Raw genomic sequence first — 8,290 nt, 5'->3', positions numbered from 1 at the left:
TGTTGATACATGTATGTATGGTGTTGTAGTCCAGCCAAGCTTTCGTAAAACATGTCATACATCATCACAAGACTCATGCATGGTATTTACAAGTGGTAATATATGATACTTTAGTAACCTTTAAAAAAATCATAAAACACCTTGAAAAAGCACAAAATTTTTAAATGATAATTCGAAAATAAATCAACAAAGTGTAGTATAAGGTACTTGAACAACTTGATCACACTCGCATCACTCCATCCATATTTTTCTTACACTTTTAGGAGTGCAAGCATTGTCTTCAGGTGAGATACTCGGCACCTATCATATAACGATATGGATGCTTCATTTCTAAGAACATCAAATGTCTCAACATCCATGGGCATCAATGCATCAACCATTGTCTCCATCTCAGGCTCCAAGATTGTAGAAAATTCTGAAAGGCTACTTGTCTCCTTTGGTATTGACGGTATAGATTGTGTAGTATCTTCCAAGTGGTGGATTGGCTTAGGCGCTCCATCCATCGCATGCCCACAAACTCTTCTAACTGGTCGCAAAGGGTGCACTCCTCCTCGGGATGAGACGTCATCTCCCTATAATAAATTTTACGGCTTCATCCAAATTTTTTGTATATGATATTCAATTAGTTTGGGAATACAATACATGATTGATATACACTTTTCTTACTGTTTACTCAAAATCTGAGATCATCTGATTCATGATCTTTGATTGAAACTCGCTAAAGTATCATACGTGTTCCATAAACAATCAAAATTTTCTTCTAATTGCCAACTTACATTGAGAGAAAGGACATGGGACACGTTGATTAAGATATGTCTCACGATCTTGAAAATAACAACCTTTATCATTTTTTGGTCTACGTTACGACAAACAAACTTTTTTTAATCATTCTTTTTTTCTTTCGTAAATTGTTTGAGAAGGGATTTCTTCTCTTGTAACTCAAAAAAATTAATGTATATAAAGTCTCCACCTGCCTATGGACGGGCCTATAGTATGTAAAGTCTAATATTCTATGCATGGGGATGAGGAAGCAACTACCCTATGTCGGACGTCGTCCCACTGTGGTATTGCACCAGAACATTACTACTACTAGTACTCAACTTCTCGAATACACCAAAGGTGCACCTTTAACAAAACCTCTCTCTCTCTCTTTCACTCTCTCTCTACTACCACTACCACTACCACTACCATTACCACTACCACTACCACTACCACTACCACTACTACTCGCCTTTCCAAAGCGTCAAACACACCCAAGGTGCACCTTTAGTAAAACATCTCTTTCTCTATCTCTCTCTCTCTCTTCTACTACTACTACTACAAAAAAAAAAACAAGAAAATAAGAAATTAAAGAACTACTACTACTACTACCACTACCACCACCACCAAAAACAAGAAAAGAAGAAATTAAACTACTACTACTACTACTACTACTACTACTACAAACAAGAAAATAAGAAATTAAAGAACAAGATCTTACCCTCTCTTTGTTTTTTATCCATTCATTCTCCTCTCTCCCTCCCTCTCTCTCTCTTTCTCTCTTTCTTTATTATGTCTCATGTTTATTCCCCCTCTCTCTTGTTCCTTCTTTCTTTTTCTCTCTTCCTCTCCCTCTCTCATTTCCTCTCTTTTTCTCTCAACACACATCATTTTTAACAAAAACAAGAAAAAGAAAATGAGAAAAAAAACAAACCAAGAGGGAACAATGCACTCACCAAAAAGGTCGTTAGAGGATGAATTCAGTGGCTCCTCTTTGCAACGATGGCTCCTCTTCACCCTTCATACACTTCCTCCTCTTCTTCGCAAACAGAGGCGGTGCCAGTTAGAAGCTCTCCTTCTCCCTCTTTCTCTCTTTCTCTCCCTCTCCCTCTCAAATGCACGATGCAGTTCCATCTCTCTTTTGCTCCCTCTTTCTCTCTTACGCGCAAAATGCTGCACTCGGGTTTCAGCCTAAAAAATGCCACTAATATGCATTGGAAATGGCTGTTCCTATTGTCCTATGTCATTGTAGTACATGTTCATATTGACACTTCAAAATTCAAGGTAGGAGCTGTGTTGTGCCAGCCTAATGACCACATTATAGACTATTTAGTGAGCTTTGCTAGCAGATAGCTCATAAATACAAAAATTAAGTACTCCACAACCAAACGAGAGCGGTTAGCCATGATATTTGCCATAAAGAAATCTTGGAATTATCATCTGGCTATACTCTTTTTTTTCTTTGTTGACCATTAAGCCTTGCTATATCTAGTAAACAAACCCTATGCTACAGAATGCATAGCTTGATGGTTAGTTTTGCTTCTCGAATTTGACTTCTCGGTTGTCATACGCAAGGGAAATAAACACTATTATGGATGATCATATATCTCACATACCCATGGGAGAAGCCGCTGGACAAGGCATTGGAGATGAATTGCCAAATGCACATCTATTCACCCTATCTAGCAAAAGAGATCTGTTTAGAGCCAACTTAATATCATACTAGGTAGATGACATAGTCCAAGTGCTTGAGTATGGACTACCTAATTGACCCATAGAAAAGGCTGGACTGAGGTGACTCATTCTCCAAATCACCTACTAGTTAATAGTAAGCCAACTCTATCAGCTCTAGGACAAGATGGATTACTATGAAGATGCATGTGTGAGCATGAAATGCACGGTATACTAGTTGAGGCGCACCATGGAATTGCAAGAAGATACTTCATTGGAGATACAACAGTCCACAAGGTGATCTAGTCTCAACTGTGGTGACCCACACTTTTCTGAGACGTGGCACGATTCGTGAAATACTGTGACGAGTGCCAACAGACGAAGGTGCCAGTTCACAAGGACAAAATGGAGCTAAGTCCCATCATTGCAAGACAACCATTTGAGAAATGGAAGATTGACTTCATTGGGCCTATCAGTCCTACAGCTAAATATTTGTAAGCCAAGTACATCATGATTTCCATCGACTATCTCACAAGTGGGCAGAAGCTTGAGACACTAGGAAGAATGACACAAGAACCATTATTAAGTTATTATGGGAGCAGGTAATCTCTTGATTTGGCTACCCCATCAAACTTTTCAATGATCAAGGGATACACTTCAAAAATTAGGTGATTGCTCATCTCCTGTCCACCTTCTTGACCATCCATTGGAAATCCCCCCCTTACTACCCTTAGAAAAATGGTCATGGAGAATTAGCAAATAATATTTTGGTAAACGTCCAGACCAAGGTAGTCTTTGCTTCACGTAGTTACTAGGATAACAAGCTAATGCATCCTTATGGGCCTATCGGACAACCTATAAAAGAGAAGGTAATTCTACATGTAGAATTCTTCATTCCCAGCTTGAGAATTGCTATTCAAGAGAGATGGGAGGGAAAGGAAGCATGGATGAAATATCTAGTTGAGCTAGAATGCTTATCAGAAACTAGCCTTCTAGCCACCCATGTGTTGATTTGCGATAAGGGACAACACAAGAGCTCGTTTGACGAGAATATCAAGCAGCAAGATTTCAAACAAGGTGACTTAGTATTGTTGTACTGAGTCAAGGGACATAAGAAAATAATGAAGTTAGGGGGTTAGAACCTTTCAGAGTTTGCACCATAAGCCAAATCGGTAATGTAGAACTTGAAACCTTGGAAGGTGAGGGCATAGGCTTCTTTAATGGCAATTTCATAAATAAGGACTACCCCCCACACATCCACTTCACGAACCCTCGATGCTAGAAGCCCCTATCAATGTAGGAGTAGCCACCAATATGAAGATTGAAGATGAGGATGAGGAAGCCGTAGCTCTATCTTACTGCGCATGACCATTATAGTCCAGCAAACACATGCCATTGATGCATTGATCAAAGAGGGCACTAACTTTAATATCCTAACTAATGATCCTTGGAATCAAATCAAAAAACCATAGTTATAGCTCACTAACACCAAACACTGTCCATTTTGGGAGCTAATCATATGCACTTCTGATCAAAAGGTGCAAAGTTGCATCTATCGATTCTAAAAGCTTTCCCAAGATCTTTTATGTGTTGCAAACATGAAAGATGCAGGCACGAAATGGCTATTGGGATAAACCTTTAAGAAGCATGCCCATTGTAATGTTGACTACTAGTCACAGTGCATTCACCTGACCATCAATAACGTAGGAATCATCACAGCCTTCAACAAGGGTTGTATGACTCCATCACAGTCTGCAAAGCCACTTGTAGAGAAAGCCACCATCAAGACTAAGGAGGGGAGTCATGATTCATCACCACCTACCAAACCTCAGCATTAGCAAAAAGCTCACCATAAAGCTAAAACCCAACACCACTTCAAATGGATACCAAAACATCCAAGATCGTCACCTAGGAGCACCCAACCACGAGTTCACAAGACTAGGAACCTTCCCTTGAAACCTAGGAGGCCTAGAAGAAACTACAGGCATTGACCAATGGTCAAGCCATGATGGGCTCCCAAGACCTTATTGCAACCGCAAGGCTATTATGAGGGTAATACTTGGATTTGGGTACCTAAAGCTAAGATGACCAAGGACACTACTCAAATGCCACCCTCCTAACCACACAAAGCATAGAAAATAATCAAGCATCCATGCCATAAAATCCTCTCGCTATAGGGCCCATTGCCCCTCCAAAACCTAAACTTGTCGAGACTCAACAAGTTTTTCGACCCAAACCACAGCCCGCTACTCTTAAACTGCCTCAACCTTGCCCTACTAGTATATCAACCCTCACCCAAGCATCTAGTAGGGAACTACACTAGCCATGCCTAGTACACCATTACCACAACCCCATCCAAAACCGCAACCATAGGTGCATCCATCACGTGCTCAATTGTCAAGACCAACCAAACCTTAGCCACCTACCAGCCTTAGACCCTCTTATCAGCAAAGATCCATTCTAACCTTGGCCATTAGCTCAGTTGAGAATACGTGTGATGACTTGGTTGCTTGCCTCAGATTCTTGGATGCCACATTTACCATGCTTTCTAAGAGCTATGATAAGCTAGACTTACATCATTTAGACAAGCCTTTAGCAATGAAAGTGAGAATGCTACCTTGCTAATGGGGGGAATCTGAATTCATATTTGTCAAAGCTTCCTGGGAAACTAAGGAACTCATTGTTACTAATCTTTCCATTGAACAAGAATGCAATCAATGCCTTATCACATCTTATCGCAAGAGTAAAGTCCTTGTCACGAACTAGGAAATTGAGAAGTTGAAGCACCTCATTGACAATGACTCCTTTTTCTTATGCAAACTGTATGCTCTTCGCCTTCAATGGGAACTAGAAGAATGACAAGTCATGACAGATACGCGGGATTAAAACCGCGGAGTATGACCTGAGATATGTAGCTCCAACTTCCTATAGGGTGTTGAGTGACCATCGTTCGTAATTGACCCCTTGAGGATCACATCAGGAGGTGTCCCTATTTAGATTGAATCCTCACAGGAAGAGGAGCTTCATATTGCTAGCAAAGTTGACTCTGAGAACTTCCTACTTGATGTCCTTACTTACATCACACAAATAGGCATCAGACCCTGCGACATGGACCACTATATTCAAATGGAATAGAATCCCAATTTTTATCCTTGGCTCATGCAAAAGTAAACATATTAACTATGCATGGAATGCCCTTAACCCCTTAACCCATAATCCTAGGAAGGATTCTTCTTATTTTCGTGGGATAGGGGGTAAGGTAGAAATAATAATAAAACTCAATAGAAAAGGAAAACAAATCAAAACCAATTCATGGTTAATAAAAAGTATCATAAAATTTGGGATGTATGGACTACTTGATGGAGAAGTTTGATTCTATAATTAAACATTTCAATTTCACAAGCACGTGATATTTTCCCTTTGAAAGTAATGGTTTTGAAAAGCTCTAATGGTGAACATGACTTGGTGGTAGGCACCTAGCATGGTAGGCCTAGAGAAAGCCAACAAGTTTTCGCTTTTAGAAGAAGAGCTAACAAAATATGGCATTTTTGTAGAAACAAGGGCCTTTAACTAGTTCAAGTTCAGGCATTTCTTGAACTTGCAGGATGTTGCCATGGAGGAACAAGCAGTGAAGCATATTTTTGAACAATGACATCTACAAAAGTACATGGAGGGAGTTACCCAAGCCATCAACTATGAGAAGTGTGTGGAAGTCCTCCAAACCTTTGGTAGAAACCACATCACCGTGACCATGCTAAAAAGAGAAGACACCCACGAAGTCTAGATCAAGCTAACCCCAGAGTTGGTGGAGAAAACATTGGGCCTAGCCAATAAGGTAGAAAGGCGGTTGAAGAGAGATGTGTATGCCGTGTTAGGAATGGACAAGGTGATGGTCCACACAAATCATGGAATTAGCTTGGTAGACATCCCCAGCCCTAAAATCCAAGTCCATGCAAAAATGATGCACGTACTATTCTGCAGCCATGGGTACAACTCAATAATGAGCTAAATCAATGTGCCTATACTAGAGAGCCTTGCAACAAGATCCCTTGACAAAGTGAACCTAAATGACTTTTTGTGGAAGACCATTGAGTCTTTACCAAAAGCATTGGCAACATGAGGAAGACCCGTAGGAGGAGCGTCCCCTACTACCAAGGCAAAAAAAAAAGCATCATCCTTAAAGGCCTCTACCATTGAATTTGGTGAGGTTTTTATAGCTATAATAATGAAAGCATTGGGGGAAGGACAAGCTGATGAAGAAGGAGTCGGAGAAACACCCATGAGGTCACCTATTCAATAAGAATACGACAGCCACACTCCATTGAAAGGACGGTGAGTGATGATGAGGAAGGAGAACAAGATATCCAAAGCAGCGAATGAAAATCCAAAAGGCCAAAGGAGAAGCATTCACAAGAGAAGGCTGAGGAGGAAAGCAGGAAAAAAAAAAGAAGACATACAAAAAGCTAAAAGAGAGTCTAAGAAGGAAGAGGAAGAGAGAAAAACAAAAGAAAAGGAGGAGACTGAGAGGTTGAAAGAAGAATCAAGAAAATTTGAGGAAAGAAAAGGAAGACACATAAAGAAGAGAAAGAGTTGAAAAGGAAGGAAGACAAAGGCATGGCTCTGGCAACACGTCTATCTATAGAGAAATAATGCAGATAGGACAAACGGGGTGCCATGAGCCCATCTAGAGAAGAAGGCCTATGCTCAAGCACACAATCACCAGAGATCATGTCACCTACAGTGAAAGAAGGCAAGGGCAAGGCCCCAATCAATCCCATCCCTACTTTCATAGTGATCGCCATTCCCACAATCATATCGACACCACACTCCACAACGAAAGTGGATGCTAGAAACCTCATGGCATGGGTATAATACTTTGTTAACAAGGAAATGGACCAAGGAACAAGATAGGATACCCCCATAACGAGAACTAGAGGTCAGTAGCAATAGACACCGAGTCTAGGTATGATTCCAAGAGGCAGAAGAGGGAAACCTCCACAACCTCCATTCCCACAACACAGCTACCACCTGTAGACTATGATGAATATGTCAAGGAGCTTCTCTTGTAGCTAGAGAAGGAAAAGGAAGATAAGAGGATAGAAATGGCTAAACTAGAGGCAGAAAAGGAGCCTATGACTACGTCCCAATTAGAGAAAAATTGTCAAGTAGCCATGTGCCAAAGGGGCTGAAAGAGCAGTTCCAAGCCAATGATGAAGTAGAAACCAATTGGCAAGCAAGGCTAGATGAAGACTAAGTACTAGTTGAGAGCATGTCAAAGGCTGTCCAAGTGAGTTTCAAATTCCAACAATGCGCCTTCCTGAACATACTACTAGATGTCACTCAAACGGAGGAAGGGGAGGTTGTTGACTTCATAAAGAAGAAGTTAGGGATTTCACAAAGGGCCCTAAGAGCATGCCTGTAGATTCTAGTGCAACCCTGGGTGTTAGCCTTTTCCTTGAGGAGTAACAAAACTATCTACTACAAGCAGGCTTGACCCCACAAGAACTCGATTCACTAAGGTTCACTAAGGGGGCACAACATGAAGACCAAACAAGGAGAAGAGACTAGTACAAGCTTTGACATGTGACCTCACGAGGAAGAACTTGTCCCACGGCCTCCTTCTCCACATCTAGAAGAATAGTAGTAGTAGGTAGACACCTCTATTGAAAGAAAAGTGGAGTTTAAGAGGAAGATACAACACATGGTGGAGCAAGCAAAGTGAAGATTGAATGCCAAGCCATAATGGCCGATCATGTAAAAAGGGGGATGGGTGCCCAAGGTATTTAGGGCATGTATAAAAGCCAAAAAGTGAATAGAGAAGCTCATTCTTTCGTGTGTGGAAAAGTGGATTCATCTTCTT

Source organism: Lygodium microphyllum, chromosome 10, assembly GCF_053477565.2.
Source record: "Lygodium microphyllum isolate KBCC chromosome 10, Lygodium_microphyllum_v1.1.10, whole genome shotgun sequence".
NCBI classification, from domain to species: domain Eukaryota; kingdom Viridiplantae; phylum Streptophyta; class Polypodiopsida; order Schizaeales; family Lygodiaceae; genus Lygodium; species Lygodium microphyllum.
This window is presented reverse-complemented; position numbering follows the sequence as displayed.